The sequence below is a fragment of the Neovison vison genome, chromosome 1 (assembly GCF_020171115.1).
Source record: "Neovison vison isolate M4711 chromosome 1, ASM_NN_V1, whole genome shotgun sequence".
Classification (NCBI taxonomy): Eukaryota; Metazoa; Chordata; class Mammalia; order Carnivora; family Mustelidae; genus Neogale; species Neogale vison.
In genome coordinates, this window is record NC_058091.1 from 268,074,461 (window position 1) to 268,091,493 (window position 17,033).

Sequence of the window (17,033 nt, forward strand, 5' to 3'; positions counted from 1 at the left end):
TTACTATAGCATTATTCATAATAGCTAAAAAATAGAAACAACTCAAAATGTCCATTAACAAAATATGGCATGTCCATATAACAGAACACTATTAAAAGGAATGCATGCTACATGCTACAAAATGGTTAGATCTCCAAAACATTATTGTAACCAAAAGAAGCCAAACACAAAAGACCATAATACTATAGGATTTTATTTATTTGAAATGGGGATGGGAACAGAGATTAAGTGTAACTGGGCATTATGGATTTTTTATGCTGATGAATGTGTTATGACAAGTACAACCCAGTAAACTTCCTAAAAATCATTCAGCTGTACACTTAAAGTTAAAGTACACTTAAACTTTATGATATGTAAAGTACGCATCAATAATTTTTTTTTTAATTGAGCCCTTTGGAAGAAGAGCTTTAAATCAGTGGATAATAGATGTGGGCAGATATCCACAAAGCCACTTTCAGAAGACAGAATGGTTCCCAAACCAACAAGACTTGACTATAACATAACAACATAGTAAGAAATCTACGGTAAGGATGTTATCGAAATGAAGGGTGGGAAGTCAAAGGACTATAGATAAAGGGGAGAGACAGCATTGGCGTAGTGTGTTAAGGTTTCCATTACTCTTACAATGAGCAAGGGAGAAGGGGAGGGAAAGGGTGGTACTGAAAAGATAACTCAGCTCAGAATTAGCTAAATGAGTCCCCATGCAATGATCCCAGGCACCCAGTGCAAGAAAACAGTTGTTGGTTAACTTGTTGTGCAGCCTTACTATAGGGAGGATGCACTGGTTGGTGAATGCAAGTCCTTCTAGACTGTGACCTTGCTCTTGTAAGTTAACAAGCTTAATATTCCTGGGTACCATACATAACTGTTACTACGAACCCAACTAATGTTAATTTATCCCTATAAAAGAACAGACTTCTGAGCCTATAAGGCAAAGAGCCTGCGTATGGAGGGTAGTGAGTTTCCCAGACCAGATGCCTCCCAGGAGCACTGGTCTGAGTGATTGGAGCACTGGTCTGTGTACCTAGCCCAAAATGTAGTTGGCACAGCCCAGTGCAAGACAGGAGAGCACATGATAAGAACGTAGATTTTGGAGTCAAACTGCCTTGGTTCAAAGTCTATGTTACTCCTCAAAAGCCATGTGACTTTGGAAAAGTTATTTAACTTTCTTCAATTTTCTCATCTACAAAACACAGATAAAAACAGTACCTTCCTCACGTGGTCGTTTAAATGATTAAATGAGATCATACACATAGAGCACTTAGCACAGAGCGTATTACCTGATAAACTCTCAAATATGAATTATTACTCCTCAATAGGCATTCTTTCTATACTTTTCTGTTTTTAATGGATTTTAAGTGTATATATATCATTTCAGTTCATAATCACAAAATGATGTTATTCAAAATCTTGAAATAAATGTAATTTTTGTTCAACCAGGAACAAAAAAAGAATAAAGAAAAGAGATGGAGGAAGGAAGAAGAAAAGAAAGAAGCATCCAGAAATGCTAATGACATTTTAGAAGGACAGATTATTGAAATCCAGGCCTTTCTGTCTAATACAAGCCATCTGGTGACTGCATCTGAACCAGCCTTACTAAGATTTTTCTTATGAGAGTTCTTTTGCCACTGTTTATTTCACACGTCATCTCAGCAGGCAAATAGGTGGATTTACACTGCACAGAGTAGGGAGGGTCACTGGAAGGAGGTGAGAAGGAAAAATCCAATGACAAAAGTGAGGACCGATTAAGGGTAAGAGGCAACAAAGACCCCGTCCCCACATTCCTCTCCATTCTCTCAGAGTTGGAAAATAAGTCTGTGGTTTTAGACAAAGCTCACGTACGATTTAAACCACAGATGCAGTTCCTTTTCCCAGTCCCAAAGGCTCCCAATCAGCCCTCGGCCTTGTGTAGGGAGCTGCTAAACCCCTACCCATGGTTTAATTAATTTTCTGAAAAAAGTGATTGGCTGACATGACAGCAATAAACATCAAATTCCATTAATTAATACTGAGACATCAGTGTCTGTGTTGTTTCTCAATTACACATTCAGATGCAGCCCCCCTTGTGCTGGCATCAATTTGGTCATGAAGCCCCAGAAAAGTCCATTACAATGGAAGGACAACCAAAGGTGGGGTGGGGGCTGGCATCTGCAATTTCAATGAGATAATCAACTTGGAGGAATTCACACTCCCAAGTGCATTCCCCAGAGCAGGGTTTTAGAGACCTAGATGAAAGGATTTAAATGTGGTTGGGTGAGGCATTTTCATTTTGCTGATGGCCTGGAAGGGGAACGATCAGCCTGATGAACACAGAGCTTCCCTTGGGTTCCAAGACACACTCTTCACACTGGTTTTCCCAGCCTTCTTTCCTGGCTCCCTTCCTCATTGTTCTCTCTCTCACTCCTCTTTTTTCCCCCCTAACTACAGTCATCTTCAATTTCATGTTAATTCGGAAGAGAGTCAAAGGGGAACAAAAAGCAATCTTTGCTTTTTCAACTCAAGTAAAAACCCTAAAGGGACCATGGCTCCCATAGAGGCACATGCCTTAGGGCCTGAAGACAAAGCAAAATGTTCCCATGAACACTCAGAGGTTAGATCCTGGAGATAAAGCAATGTGATTAAATCTTGATAGATTTTTGTTTTAAGAGCAGAAGTGGGGGGTGGGGGAGGACCTCTTGTTTGCCTGGTTACAAAGAGTGCCGTTGGCAATCCCTGCTTAATCAGGATCTTGATGAGCATATTTTCCCTCCCAGGACTGAGACACCAAGGAAGAGTCTATTTGAAGCAGCCTCCGGCCCATTCCCCTGTGGTTGCTCCATCCCTGCCACTTCACTGGACCCTGCCCTGAGAAACAGCTGTTTCATTATTCCAGCAATCTTATGAAAATTGTTTGTGACTTCAGTTTGAAGATTATGAAAATAAAGCCTTAGCCCCACCCAGCCCCAGAGGGCAACATGCAAAGTTGATCATTGCTAAATGTCTTCCATACCTTTATAGGGAAGTATTATTCCCTTGTAAATAAATTAATAATCTTTTCCATTTTAAGAACAGAGAAACAGAGACCCAAAAATTGAAGATATCTGCCCAAGATCACTCCCCAGCAGGGGAGTTACAGGCCTCTAACACATACACAGTGCTTGGAACCAGGAAGAACTGGATGGGATGGGCTGAAACGATAGTATGCTTGCTGGATGCTTGGGCTGGGCCTCAAGAGTCCAGATTTTGAGGTTGATATTGTTAAGATAGGGAGGATTTTTTATTGTTATTTATCGCATGTGACCATATTTCAAAAGGTTGGAAAGAAGGTGAGCACTGAGGACTGAAAAGTACAGAGGTGCACAGATAGAAATTAAATAGTAGAGATCACTATGGCATGACTTCATGGGCACCTGGGTGGCTCAGTCGGTTAAAGCATCCAACTCTTGATTTCAGCTCAGGTCATGACCTCAAAGTTGTGAAACTGAGCCTTGTGCCTAGCTCCAAGCTCAGAGGGGAGTCTGTTTCAGATTCTCTCTCTCAAGGGTACCTGGGTGTCTCAGTCACTAAAGTGTCCGCCTTCACCTCAGGTCATGATCCCAAGGTCCTGTGATTGAGTCCTGAGTTGGACTCCCTGCTCTATGGGAAGTCTGCTTCTCCTCAGCCCCTCCACCCCTACCCCCAACTTATGCTCTCTTTCTCTCTCTCAAATGACTATATAAAAATCTTTTTAAAAAATTGTGTCTTTTCCTCTGCCCCCTCCCCCTTTCCTCTCTCTCTCTCCCTCTCTCTAAAAACAAAAACAATGGCATGATTTAGGTCCAGATGTACTCTAGATGCAAAAAATAAAAAGAAAAACTTTTAATCTGGTATAAAGGATTGGAATTAATGCTGAAGAAGAAGTCAAAATATTTCATTCTATTCCCAGGTCCCATCACCACCTTGCATAGGAGTCTTGATCATTTCACTTAACCTCTCAGGTCCATATTTCATTCATTGGTTTAAAGGTGCTTGGTTATACCTGCTCTATTGGTATTAGTAAGAACCAAATGGCACTTGCCTAGCAGAAGGTTCCGTAAAAACTTCAAATGGACCCAGATACGTGGCAGCAGTTGGATGCCTACTACTTAGAGAATAATGGATAAAAGTAATAAATTTTTTAAAGATTTTATTTATTTAGTTGAGAAAGAGAGAGAGTGAGCACAAGCAGGGGGACAGGGAGAATCAGGTTCCCCACTGAGGAGGGAACCCGAAGTGGGGCTCTGTCCCAGGGCCCTAGGATCATGACCTGAGCTAAGGCAGATGCGTAACTGACTGAGCCACCCAGGCACCCCTAAAGTTAATAAGTTTTTAATAGGTCTCAGGCACTAGGTTACTTTGCAAACTATCTCCATTCAATCTTCAAATAGTGTATGAATTAAATACTAGCATTGCTCTAGTTTAAAAGATGATGAAACTGAGGCCACAGAGATGTTGCCTCAAGGCCACACAATTAGTAGGTGGCAAAACCAGGATTCAAAGCTAAATTTGTCTAATTTCAGAGCTTGAGCATTCACACACTAGGCAATTAATTCTACATGGCAAAAGTACTTTAGTATAATTCAGAAAAGCTGTAGCATACTTCCACTGAACACAACATAAAAAACCCAAAGTTGGAACATATTCATGCAAAAGGAATAGCATTTCCAGTCTGGAAAACCCCCATCAGAATGGTCTCAGTGTCCCCTCTCAGATTAGAGCCTGCAAGCAAAGAGGGCAGATGGAGGGGTTTTGGGGACAAGGCAGCACTTGGGGCAGACACAGCCCTGGAAGAGCCCTCCTGCTCCACAAATCAGTGATGGCTCCCTCCACTTAAGCTCATTCCAAACAAATCCATTAAAAGCATCATATTAATGAATATTTTATATAGTTATGACATAGCAAGTCCCATTCAGAAGAGACTCTTACTAAAGGCTGACACAGTGAAGAACTAAAATAGCCAACTAATGATCAAGGCCAATAGAAATTTGGTCAGGGGACACAATGATTTCGCACAAAGGAAAAAAAAATGAAAGTCATATACTCCTTTCTTGCTGATTTAAGAAGGCTTTTTAAAAATATCTATCTAACATGTTCAAATATTGCCATCCATCAGCAAAAGACATCTATTTGGATAATTAATTAGTTTTTCCTTGGCCTCTTCATAGTGTCTGAAAAAAGTCAATGTAATACTTGTTAGTTTCTCTTGAATTAGGTTTCTTTCTGGATCCTCAGCAAACATACACACAGAGAGAGAGAGAGAGAGAGAGAGAGAAATACATAAACACATCTTAACCTACTTCCCCTAGAAATAGAAAGTGAAGAGAATCCTAAGTGACAAATTCAGTGGCCTGCCATGTACTATGCACTCTCCCAAGTCTTGCACCTCTCCCAGGAAAACATGGTTCAGAGATTTGGGGGGACAAAGGGCAGAACCTATAATACAGGAAGCAAACCAGTGGCCTGTGTGTAAAGAACAATTTGTAGGGGCACCTGGGTGGCTCAGTCATTAAGTGCCTGCCTTTGGCTCAGGTCATAATCCCGGGGTCCTGGGATCCAGACCTGCATCCGGCTCCTGCTCAGGGGGAAGCCTGCTTCTCCCTCTCCCACTCCCCCTGCTTGTGTTCTCTCTCTGGCTGTGTCTCTATCAAATAAATAAAAATCTTAAAAAAAAAAAAAAAGGAAGAATTTGTAGATGTGTTCTATTTGCTCTGCCAGTGTTGGCTTGCCTACTGTTTTTTAAGAAATCTGAATTCATTGTCAACATTTAAAAAACATCTCTGAGTTTCTGACTTCTCTTGAACAATTAGGAGATCTGGCATGATAGATCTGCATTCCTGCACAGTGACAGCCAGCTGGAGTCAGTAGGAACTCATAGAGGGGCCAGTAACCCTAGTTCCCAGACTCCATCTTATTTCCATGTCAGAAAGACCATCTCACTGCCATTTGTTATTATCCTTGAGGGTTGTTTTTTGTTTGTTGTTGTTGTTGTTGTTCTTTTTTCCCTTAGATTTGACTAGAGCAACAGAAGGCACATAGACCAATGGTACAGAATACAGAGTCCAGACATAACCCATGCATATACGGTCAACTAATTATTGACAAGGGCATCAAGAACACACAATGGGGAAAGGACAGTCTCTTCAATGGTGTTGGGAAAACCAGGTTATCCACATGCAAAAGGAGGAACTAGACCATTCTCTTGTGCCACTCACAAAAATTAACTCACAATTGGTAAAAGACTGAACCATAAGACCTAAAACTGTAAAACCCAAAGAAGAAAACATAGGGGAAAAAATTATTGACATTAGTCTTGTCAATGATTTCTTAGATAAAACACTAAAATAAGCAAGTGAGATTACATTAAACTAAAGAGCTTCTGCATAGCAAAAGACAGTTAATAGATTGAAATGGCAACTAAGGATTGAGAGAAAATATTCACAAAACAGATCTGATATGGGTTTAATATCCAAAATACATAAAGAAGTTATACAATTCAATAGCAAAAAAGTAATAATATGATTTAAAAATAGGCAAAGGACCTGAATAGGCATTTTACCAAAAAAGACATACAAATGACCAATAGATACATGAAAAGATGCTCACGTCACTAATCATCAGAGAAATGAAAATCAAAACCACGATATCGCATCAGATCTGTTAGAATGGCTGTTATCAAAGACAAGAAAGAACAAATGTTGGAAAGGATATAGAGATTAGGGAACCCTTACATGATATTTGTGGGATTGTAAAAATGGTGGAACCATTATAGAAAACAGTGGCACTACCTCAAAAAATGACAGATTGAACTACCATATGATCCAGCGATCTTACTTCTGGGTGCATATCTGAAGGAACTGAAATCAATATCTCAAAGAAATATCTGTACACCCTTGCTCATTATGGCATTATTCACATATACAAGATAATGCAAATGACCTAAGTATCTGTCAACAGATAAATGGCTAAAGAAGATGTGGTACATACATCTGTACCACACATGTATATACACATACAATGAAATAATATTCCTTGAGAAAGAAGGAAATCCCTCCATTTTCAACAACATGAATAGACCTTGAGGGTATTGTGCTAAGTGAGATAAGTCAGACAAAGACAAATGTTATATGTTATCACTTATATGTGGAACTTACAAAATATAAAATATATATAAAATATAAAAATAAAATATATGTCAAACTTGTAAAAAAAAGAGTAGAATGTTAGTTACCAGGGTTTGGGGGTTGGGAAAATTGAGGAGATGTTGTTTTTAAGAATACCAACTTGCATTTAGTAGATAAATAAGTTCTATAGCTCTAATGCATAGCATAGTGATTATAGTCAACAATGTTGTATTATAAACTTCAAAGTTGCTAATAAAATAGATCCTAACTGTTCTCACCACAAAAAAGAAATGATAATTATGTGATGTGAGAGAAGTGTTATCTAACACTAATGATTGCGTAATCATATTACAGTATATAAATATATCAAACTGACAAATTATTTACTTTATACTTACACAATGTTGCATGTCAATTATATCTCAACTAAAAATTTAACTAGTTATTTTTTTTAAAAAAGGAAGTAAAATAGTTTCCAAGACCACATCTCTTGTCTAAATTGGGAAAATGAATGGCAGACTGAGATAACCACATATTGGAAGAAAAATGGGAGAAAACTTAAAGTCTTCTGAGGAATCTTATGGAATATGTGTCAAAACTGTCAGCCGTTTGAGTTTATCTTTGTGTATGGTGTAAGAGAATGGTCGAGTATCATTTTTCTATACATAGTTGTCCAATTTTCCCAGCACCATTTATTAAAGAGAGTGTCTTTTTTCCACTGTATATTTTTTCCTGCTTTGACAGAAAAGATTATTTGACCATAGAATTGAGGGTCCATATCTGGGCTCTCCACTCTGTTCCACTGGTCTATGTGTCTGTTTTTGTGCCAGTACCATGCTGTCTTGGTGATCACAGCTTTGTAGTAAAGCCTGAAATCAGGCAACATGACGTCCCCAGTTTTGTTTTTCTTTTTCAACATTTCCTTAGCAATTCGGGGTCTCTTCTGGTTCCATACAAATTTTAGGATTGTTTGTTCCAGCTTTTTGAAAAATACCAGTGGAATTTTGATCAGTATGGCATTGAAATGTCTCTACTTCCTAGAGCCATCTAGGAAGTAGAGACATTTTTAACAATATTTATTCTTCGGATCCATGAGCATGGAATGCTCTTCCATCTTTTTTGTCTTCTCTAATTTCTTTCATGAGTGTTCTATAGTTCCTTGAGTACAGATTCTTTACCCCTTTGGTTAGGTTTATTCCCAGGTTTCTTTGGTTCCTGGTGCTATAATAAATGGAATCGATTCTCTAATTTGCCTTTCTATCTTTTCATTGTTAGTGTATAGGAAAGCAACTGATTTCTGTACATTGATTTTGTATCCTGCCACATTACTGAATTGCTGTATGAGTTCTAGTAGTCAGAGGGTAGAGTCTTTTGGATTTTCCATATAAAGTATCATGTCTTCTGTGAAGAGAGAGAGTAAGACCTCAATGTGAGGCAGAAATCTATCAAAATCATAGAGGAGAACATAGGAAGTAACCTCTTTGACATCAGCCACAGCAACTTCTTTCAAGACATGTTCCCAAAGGCAAAGGAAACAAAAGTGAAAGTGAACTTTTGGGACTTCATCAAGACCAAAAATTTCTGCACAGCAAAGAAAACAGTCAACAATACATAGAGGCAACCCACAGAATGGAAGAAGATATTCACAAATGACACTACAGGCAAAGGGCTGATATCCAAGATCTGTAAAGAACTCCTCAAACTCAACACACACAAAACCAATAATCATGTCCAAAAAATGGGCAGAAGACATGAACTTCTCCAAAGACAACATACAAATGGATAACCATCATTAACCATTCGTCATCATTAACCATCAGGGAGATTCGAATCAAAACCACATTGATGGAAGGGGAGGTGAACCACGAGAGACTATGGACTCTGAAAAACAGTCTGAGGGGTTTGAAGTGGCGGGGGGGGTGGGAGGTTGGGGTACCAGGTGGTGGGTATTATAGAGGGCACGGCTTGCATGGAGCACTGGGTGTGGTGAAAAAATACTGAATACTGTTTCTCTGAAAATAAATAAATTGGAAAAAAAATCAAAAAAAAATTTAAAAAATTAAAAAAAAAAAAAAAAACCACATTGAGATACCACCTTACACCAGTCAGAATGGCCAAAATCAACAAGATAGTAAACAACAAAGGGTTGGAGAGGATATGGAGAAAGGGGAACCTTCTTACACTGTTAGTGGTAATGCAAGTTGGTGTAGCCACTTTGGAAAACAGTGTGGAGATTCCTTAAGAAATTTAAAATAGGGGCACCTGGGTGGCTCAGTGGGTTAAGAAATTAAAAATAGAGCTTCCCTATGACCCTGCAATTGCACTACTGGGTATTTACTCCAAAGATACAGATATAATGAACAGAAGGGCCATCTGTATCCTAATTTTCTTTTTTTTTTTTTTTAAAGATTTTATTTTATTTATTTGAGAGAGAGAGACAGTGAGAGAGAGAATGAGTGAGGAGAAGGTCAGAGAGCGAAGCAGACTCCCCATGGAGCTGGGAGCCTGATGTGGGACTCGATCCCGGAACTCCAGGATCACGCCCTGAGCCGGAGGCAGTCGTCCAACCAACTGCGCCACCCAGGCGTCCCTGTATCCTAATTTTCATAGCAGCGATGGCCACAGTCACCATACTGTGGAAAGAACCATGATGCCCTTCAACAGACGAATGGATAAAGAAGATATGGTCCATATATACAATGGAGTATTATACCTCTATCAGAAAGGATGAATACCCAACATTTGTATCAACATGAATGGGACTAGAGTGCTGGTATGCTGAGTGAAATAAGTGAGGCAGAGACAGTCAACTATCATGGTTTCGCTTACTTGTGGAGGATAAGAAATAACACGGAGGACATGGGGAGATGGGGAGAAGAAGTGAGTTGGGGGAAATCAGAGGGGGAGACAAATCATGAGAGGCGGTGGACTCTGAGAAATAAACTGAGGGTTTTGGAGGGCAGGGGAGTGAGGGGTTGGGTGAGTCTGATGGTGGATGTTATGGAGGGCACATATTGCATGGATCCCTGGGTGTGGTGCATAAATAATGAATTTTGGAACACACACACACAAAGATTAAATTAAATTAAATTAAAAAAAAAAAAAAACCTGTCGGCTGGAGACAAAAACCTTTATCCTTTAATCCTGCCCCCATTGGTGGAGGGTCATCCCATGATGTGTTAATGTCCCCAGACAACCAAAGGAAACCAGAGAGAAGAGCATGAAGTAAAGTGGTAGCCTTGGCTGGCATCAGTGGTGAGGTCAAGAAGACGTAAAATGGTGTACACAGGATATCCTATATAATGACTATGGCCAACTATTTCATTTCTGGAAACATCAGTTTCCCCTTCTATAAGGTAGGTTAATACTAGTGCTTCCCTTTTAGGAATGTAGAAGGAATATAATGAAATAATCCCTGTAAAGCTCATAGCAAAAGCCCAGCACATAGTTCATACTAATGAATGGTTGTTTCTAATATAAACTCCTACCTCCAGGACTACACAGTATGGAGGACCTTTACTGATAATTCTGCAGCAACAATCAATGAAACCAAACAATGATATTTATAATCTCAGTATTCACTTAGTGAGGGATTGAAATTGGATACTGCTCAGCCAGTTCTGTCCTATAAACATGTATTATTTTGCCTTCCCCCGTACCCCACTACAAATACGTATAAATATATACATATTTGTATTTGTATTATATATATATGTATTTTATATATTTAATTATAATTATATATAGAAGAATATTATATAGAGAGAATATAATATATATATATATATATATATACAACAGAAACGGATTGCCCACCCTTAAAAATCAGAAAAGTTCATATAAAATTCAGATTTCTAGCTCACCCTTGAGAAATAGAAAGGTCTGACCCCACCGAGTGGCAGCATTGCCACTGTGAGGTGGAGCTGAGTAGTGGAAGTAGTGGTGACCCTTTCAAATGGGGCATGCTGTTTCCAGTTTGCCTCTATCCTCTCCAAGTCCATTTCACTCCTACGCAACCTGCTGCCCCCGTGGACATTTGCGTCTGAAACTCCTGGACTGATACTTAACCTAGAAAGGCAGGGTTCCTGGAAACCCTGTCAGGACGCAAGTTGGAAAAATGCCCGAGACGACAAGGCCTTTGTTTTCCACTGAGACAGCTGAAGAGCCACCCCCGAAGCTGCGGAACTCCAAGTGCCTGTGATGGAGAGCTAAGTGAATCCTGCTGAGGGGAGAGTGTGTGGTTGCGGTGAGTCTGGCTATTACCAACCTGAGGCTGAGGTCACCCCAGCTGCTCCCGGCGCCTGCAACTCTGTTTATTTCATTCTGGTTCATACCAGAGATTTATTTTTATGAACAGTGAACATTTTTTGCAACATTCCCTCATTTAACCTTCATTATCAAAGTCTCTGCCCAAAGCCCATATAAGCACCATTATTGCCCATATAACATTTTCCAACATAAACCATTTAAGTCATTTTTTTCTCATTTTTATTTATTTCTCTTCCGTTACATTTCATTTGAAATGTGCATGGGGGAGAATATGTCTTGTTTTTATGTTGTCTCATATAGACTATAAGCCCTAATGGTGGGGGCTGCCTATTTTGGAGGTTAATAAGCAATGGGGACATTCATCATTTGGAACAAACAACCAGGATATTCTGGCCTCTTAAAAAAAGTACTAGAAAGGAGTTTTGTGTGACTGGGGATATTGAAAGGAAAATAAACCAGCTTCTTTGTCTCTTCAGAAAGTCAAGAAAAGAAGAAACATGGTGGCTCCAAGAAAGGAAGCCAAGATTAAAAGCACAGTGTTATAATATTACTTTTCAAATCACCTATTAATATGCAAGTTCTATGTGGAACGTGATAGTTTGTATGTCCCTGCATGCTAGTACCTGGCCAGGGTCTGCTACAAAGTGGGTAATTTAACAAAACTTGTACTTGACTCTAAGAAACTCAACTCAACTGACTTAAGCAAAAATGGTAATATGCTAACTTACATAGCTGAAAGTTCAAGATCTGTAGACACATCTGCATGCAAAAACTAAGTGTGTTTAGGATTCAGCTCCTGCCCCCACCCCCTCTAAATATTCATTCTACTCTCCCCCTATTGACTTTACCATAAACAGACTCTCTTCTGTTGATAGTCAGCTGTTTACCAAAAACTTTAGGCTTATATTCCTATAAACTCTAGTAACTCTAGTAATAGAAATAGAGAGAGGGGGCTGCTTGGGTGGCTCAGTGGGTTAAAGCCTCTGTCTTTGGCTCAGGTCATGATCCTAGGGTCCTGGGATCGAGCCCCGCATTGGGCTCTCTGCTCAGCGGGGAGCCTGCTTCCTCCTCTCTCTCTACCTGCCTCTCTGCCTACTTGTGATCTCTGTCTGTCAAATAAATAAATAAAATCTTTAAAAAAGAAAGAAAGAGAGAGAGAGAAAAGAAAGGAAGGGAGGAAGGGAGGTAGGAAAGAAGGAGAAGGGAACGGAAGGGAAGGGGAGGGGAGGGAAGGAAGGAAAAAGAAGGAAGGGGAGAGAGAGGAAGGGAGGAAGGAAGGGAGAAAGAAAGAAAGAGAGAGAGAGGAAGGGAGAAAGAGAGAGGGAAGGAAAGGAGGAAGGGAGAGAAATCAAAGAAGCAGGGAGAAGGAAGGCAAGCAGGAAGGAGAAGGGAGAGGGAAAGAACAAGCAAGCCTCTTTCCCAGCAGCCCCATCAGTTTGGATCTCTGAGCAAATCACTATGGTCAGAGGTAAGAACTACATGTATCTGAAGCCCTATCCTTGAGGACTAAAATTGGCCAAAGGTAGAATGCATGCTGGGTGGGCAGAAACAGTAAAGGTCCACAAGAGAAGGCATGAATGATGCTGTTGCATGAAGAGAAGCACAGGAACCAGGAGCCCTGGGCACTTCTTCCCAGCTCTGGAGTAACCAGTGGGGAAGTCTTGCAAGTTCAGTTTAATTATGCATAAGAAAGCAAAGTTGAAAAACAATTGACAGTCATCAGCAAATCTACTAACTGGTAGGAGTCACAGCTATGAAAACAAATCATTGGGAAACCATGTGCTAGAAAAAAAGTAGAAGTAGGTGCAAGATGCATCTTTGAAGGTTTATCTTTGAAGTCCCCCCAGAAGAAGCAGAACCTGAGATTAGGATCTGAGTGGAAATAATAGATTTTGGAAGGCAATCTAGGAAGCAGGGGTAGAGTAATGGGGAAGTAAGTTGAAAAAGGAAGGATGCCAGTGTAAGGGGGGCTATTAGACTACTATATATGTGTGTGTGTATATATACAAACACACAGATACACACACATATATATATGTGTGCATATGTATATGGGGGGCTATTATATACATATATATATATATATATATATATATATATATATGCCAGCCAGCATAGGGGTGCTATTATACTAATACACACACACACACACACACACACTCACACGTATGTATATGTTATGTATATATTTATGTATATATTATACATATATAGTAGTATAATATTAGTATATATATAATCACCTGTAATATATAATATGTTATAGTTACCACCTAAAACAAATGTTATTATATAACTATAAGTTAATTATATTAAATTACAATATAAGTTACTACTGTGAACAAGTAGAACATAATCAGCTGGGAGCCCTGGGGTGAGTATAGACATGAACACAGGCCTCAGAATTATTTAATAGGCAATGTGGGGGCTGATGGTGAAGAAACTGGGGTACATATTTATGGATGTCTATCACTGGCAAAAGACTGCTGGAGTATGGGGCAGTAATTCCCCAGGCATTTCTGGCCTGTCCTTTGGGTGGACAGAGCGGGCTTCAGGGGCAAAAGGAAAGCCCTCAGGCAAGGAGGTGAACCCCGTGTTAGCGGTCAGGCGAACTGTACTGCGGTGGTGGGTCTGAGGCTCTGAGTGTGGCAGTGGCAATTTCTGATCTTTGGGTAAAACGCATGTTGCCGCTCTTTCCTAAAATGAGGAAATTGAACCAGAAAATCCCCGAGGGCATTTTTAATCAGCTCTAAAATTGTAAGATACAAGAGTTAGTCTGGCAAACTTATATTTTATACCTCCATGTCAGCATATTTCAGGCTAGTTCTAAAACAATTTAAAAATGTATGGGAAATGGGTGGGTTGGTGGGAGGTAGAGGCAGCTGGGAAAGTGATAACATTAATAGTTTTATGATCAAAAAGTCCAGGACTTCACACAAAAATGTATTCATCATAATAGCTTAACTTGGGGTACCTGGGTGGCTCAGTCAGTTAAGCGTCTCTCTTCGGATCAGGTCATAGTCCTGGAGTCCTGGGATCAAGGCCAGACATGGGGCTCCCTGCTCAGCAGGGAGTCTACTTTTCTCCCTCTCCGTCTGCCACCCCCGCTAGCCTGTGCTCTCTCTCTGTGTGTCAAATAAATAAATAAAATCTTGAAAAAAAAAATAGCTTAACTTGCTTAGAAAGGATTTGCTTATATTTAATACCGTGGTCTTTGCCCTTGTACTTATAAGGTAGGATCATAGACTGCAGGCCATGATAAGAGGACCCTCAAGGCTGTGGATTCATAGAGAAAATAACTCGAGATTAAAGTGTGGATATGAACTCCAGGTTCTTCAGACTCCTCACTAAGTGCTCTCCCTTCTGCATGGGCAGAGACAAGAATCAAGAGGCAGATGTAGCAAACAAGGCTTTATAAGCGTACTTGGTTTTTTCTATGTCCAGGGTCTTAGCTCTACACCATCTTCACGCTTCACTTCCAAATCTTGCTCCTAACCCAAGGAGGTTGGTGATATTTGTTTATTATTTCTAGCATTTCTTGTCCTTGGAAGTGTTTTAGTAGCTGTTAGGTCGACAGGGTCCCCAAACACTTTTGCAATAGGCCTGTGGCTCTGTGGTTCCCCTTTCCAACAAAACCCGTTTCTCAGAAATCTGCCTCTAAAACCCACAGCCTTGTGAACCTACAATTGGCCCTGTACTGGAGCATGAGAGTTCCAAGAGACAGGTTTCTCTTCTTCTCATTCCTTAAGATGTGTTCTGGTAAATTAGATCTCTTCTCAATTTTTTCCCTCCTTTTCTTTTTCCATTCCATAGAACATCACTATTGTTGCTTTTAAATGAAGCTTAAGAAATACATTTGATTGCAAAGGATGGAGCATTTAAAGTGGTAAGTCCGGGGATGGAAAAAATGAAAATCATATAATCCAATAATAAACCATGACAATGGAGGGGAAACTCTTCCTGAAGTACTCTTGACGATAAAAGTCTCTAAATGCCTATGTGCTTAACTCAGAAAGAATCGCATTTCTCTCTTGGTCAAACACAGAATCAAACTCCTGGTAATTAATCTCCTCAGTACATACACAATACTGGATAGCTTGCAGTTGTTTTCCTCCCTCTGTTTGGGTCATTTTCTTAGAAAAGGACTTAATTGGGGCGCCTGGGTGGCTCAGTGGGTTAAAGCCTCTGCCTTCAGCTTGGGTCATGATCCGAGGTCCTGGGATCGAGCCCTGAATTGGGCACTCTGCTCAGCAGGGAGCCTGCTTCCTCCTCTCTCTCTGCCTGCTTCTCTGCCTACTGGTGATCTCTATCTGTCAAATAAATAAATAAAATCTTTAAAAAAAAAGCTGTTAAAAAAAAAAAGGACTTAATTTAGCAGATTTGGGGAGTGATTTGAGCATTGCTGAGCCCTGTATATTTTATTGGGATGGGAAAAGGACACCATTTTCTCATAGGGAAAATGCTATTTGTGTTCCTATTTTACAGATTAGAAAACTGATCATATCTTCCTCTTTTCGTATATCCTAGGAAAGAAATACTAAAAACTATAGCTCTATTTACTACTTCCACTACTATTATTAATAATGACAAGTATTAATAATGCATCAATTGGCTTAATTAATTTCACTAGTTAATATCTATTATTAGATATTAATAGTCTAAGTTTAAGATAGTGCCAGACATTACTGGTAAAAATAAGAGAAACAAGAAATTATACTCAGATATAACCAAACAGTGTAATGGCACAACACAGTACCTTGAGAGCAATTGTATGCAGTGAGCGTCCTTAAGCAAAATACTATTGTTGACCCACACTGTATCTGGAAGGAAAAATAGAGAAAATAAACACTGTGGTATTCTTAACAGAATTCTTACCCAATCTTGACATGTTTTTAAAACTAAAATGTATGAATAAAACTCTTACTGAAACTTAGTATAAAAGTGGCACAATATGTATCAAATATCTTTGTTGATAGAGGTTCATAAGAAAGGATGTGTTTTTCTAAAAGAAACAGTAATAAAAATAAAAAATTTAAAAAGTGAACAAAATTGAACAAAAAATGTTTTTTCTTTGCTTTCTTTTAAGTAGGAGTAAGTGCTAATTTGGTGATATTTCTTGCTCGTATTACAATTAAATTGAATAAAATAAACTTGCGCGCGCGCACACACACACGTAATCATTTTCCAGAACTACTGATGCTTTCCTGATTCATGTTTTTAAATGATGTCATGCCCTTAATTTGACAATATGAAACAAAACATTTCTTCATGTAGAAGGCATCGTTTTCTTGACATGTAAAGAGTTTTTATAAACCTCCAAGAATAAGCCTAACAAACAACATAAAAAGAAAACAATAAAAACAATCTAATATAAATAATGCACAACTCAATAGAAAATGGGCAGAAGAGATATGAACAGAAAGTCCACAATAAAAGAAATACTTTGTTCAACTTTAGTTAAATCAAACAAAAGACACCACTTTGGTCTATCAGTTAAAATTTGGAAGACACTGTCAAAGAACATGTATTTCATTGGCCCCCAGATCACAATAAACATTGGAGGCAGCTCAAATGTTGGTCTCAATGCTCTTCATAAAAAGCACAATTGTTTTTTCCCTTTATTCTTCTTTTATCCCCAGGCTGTGA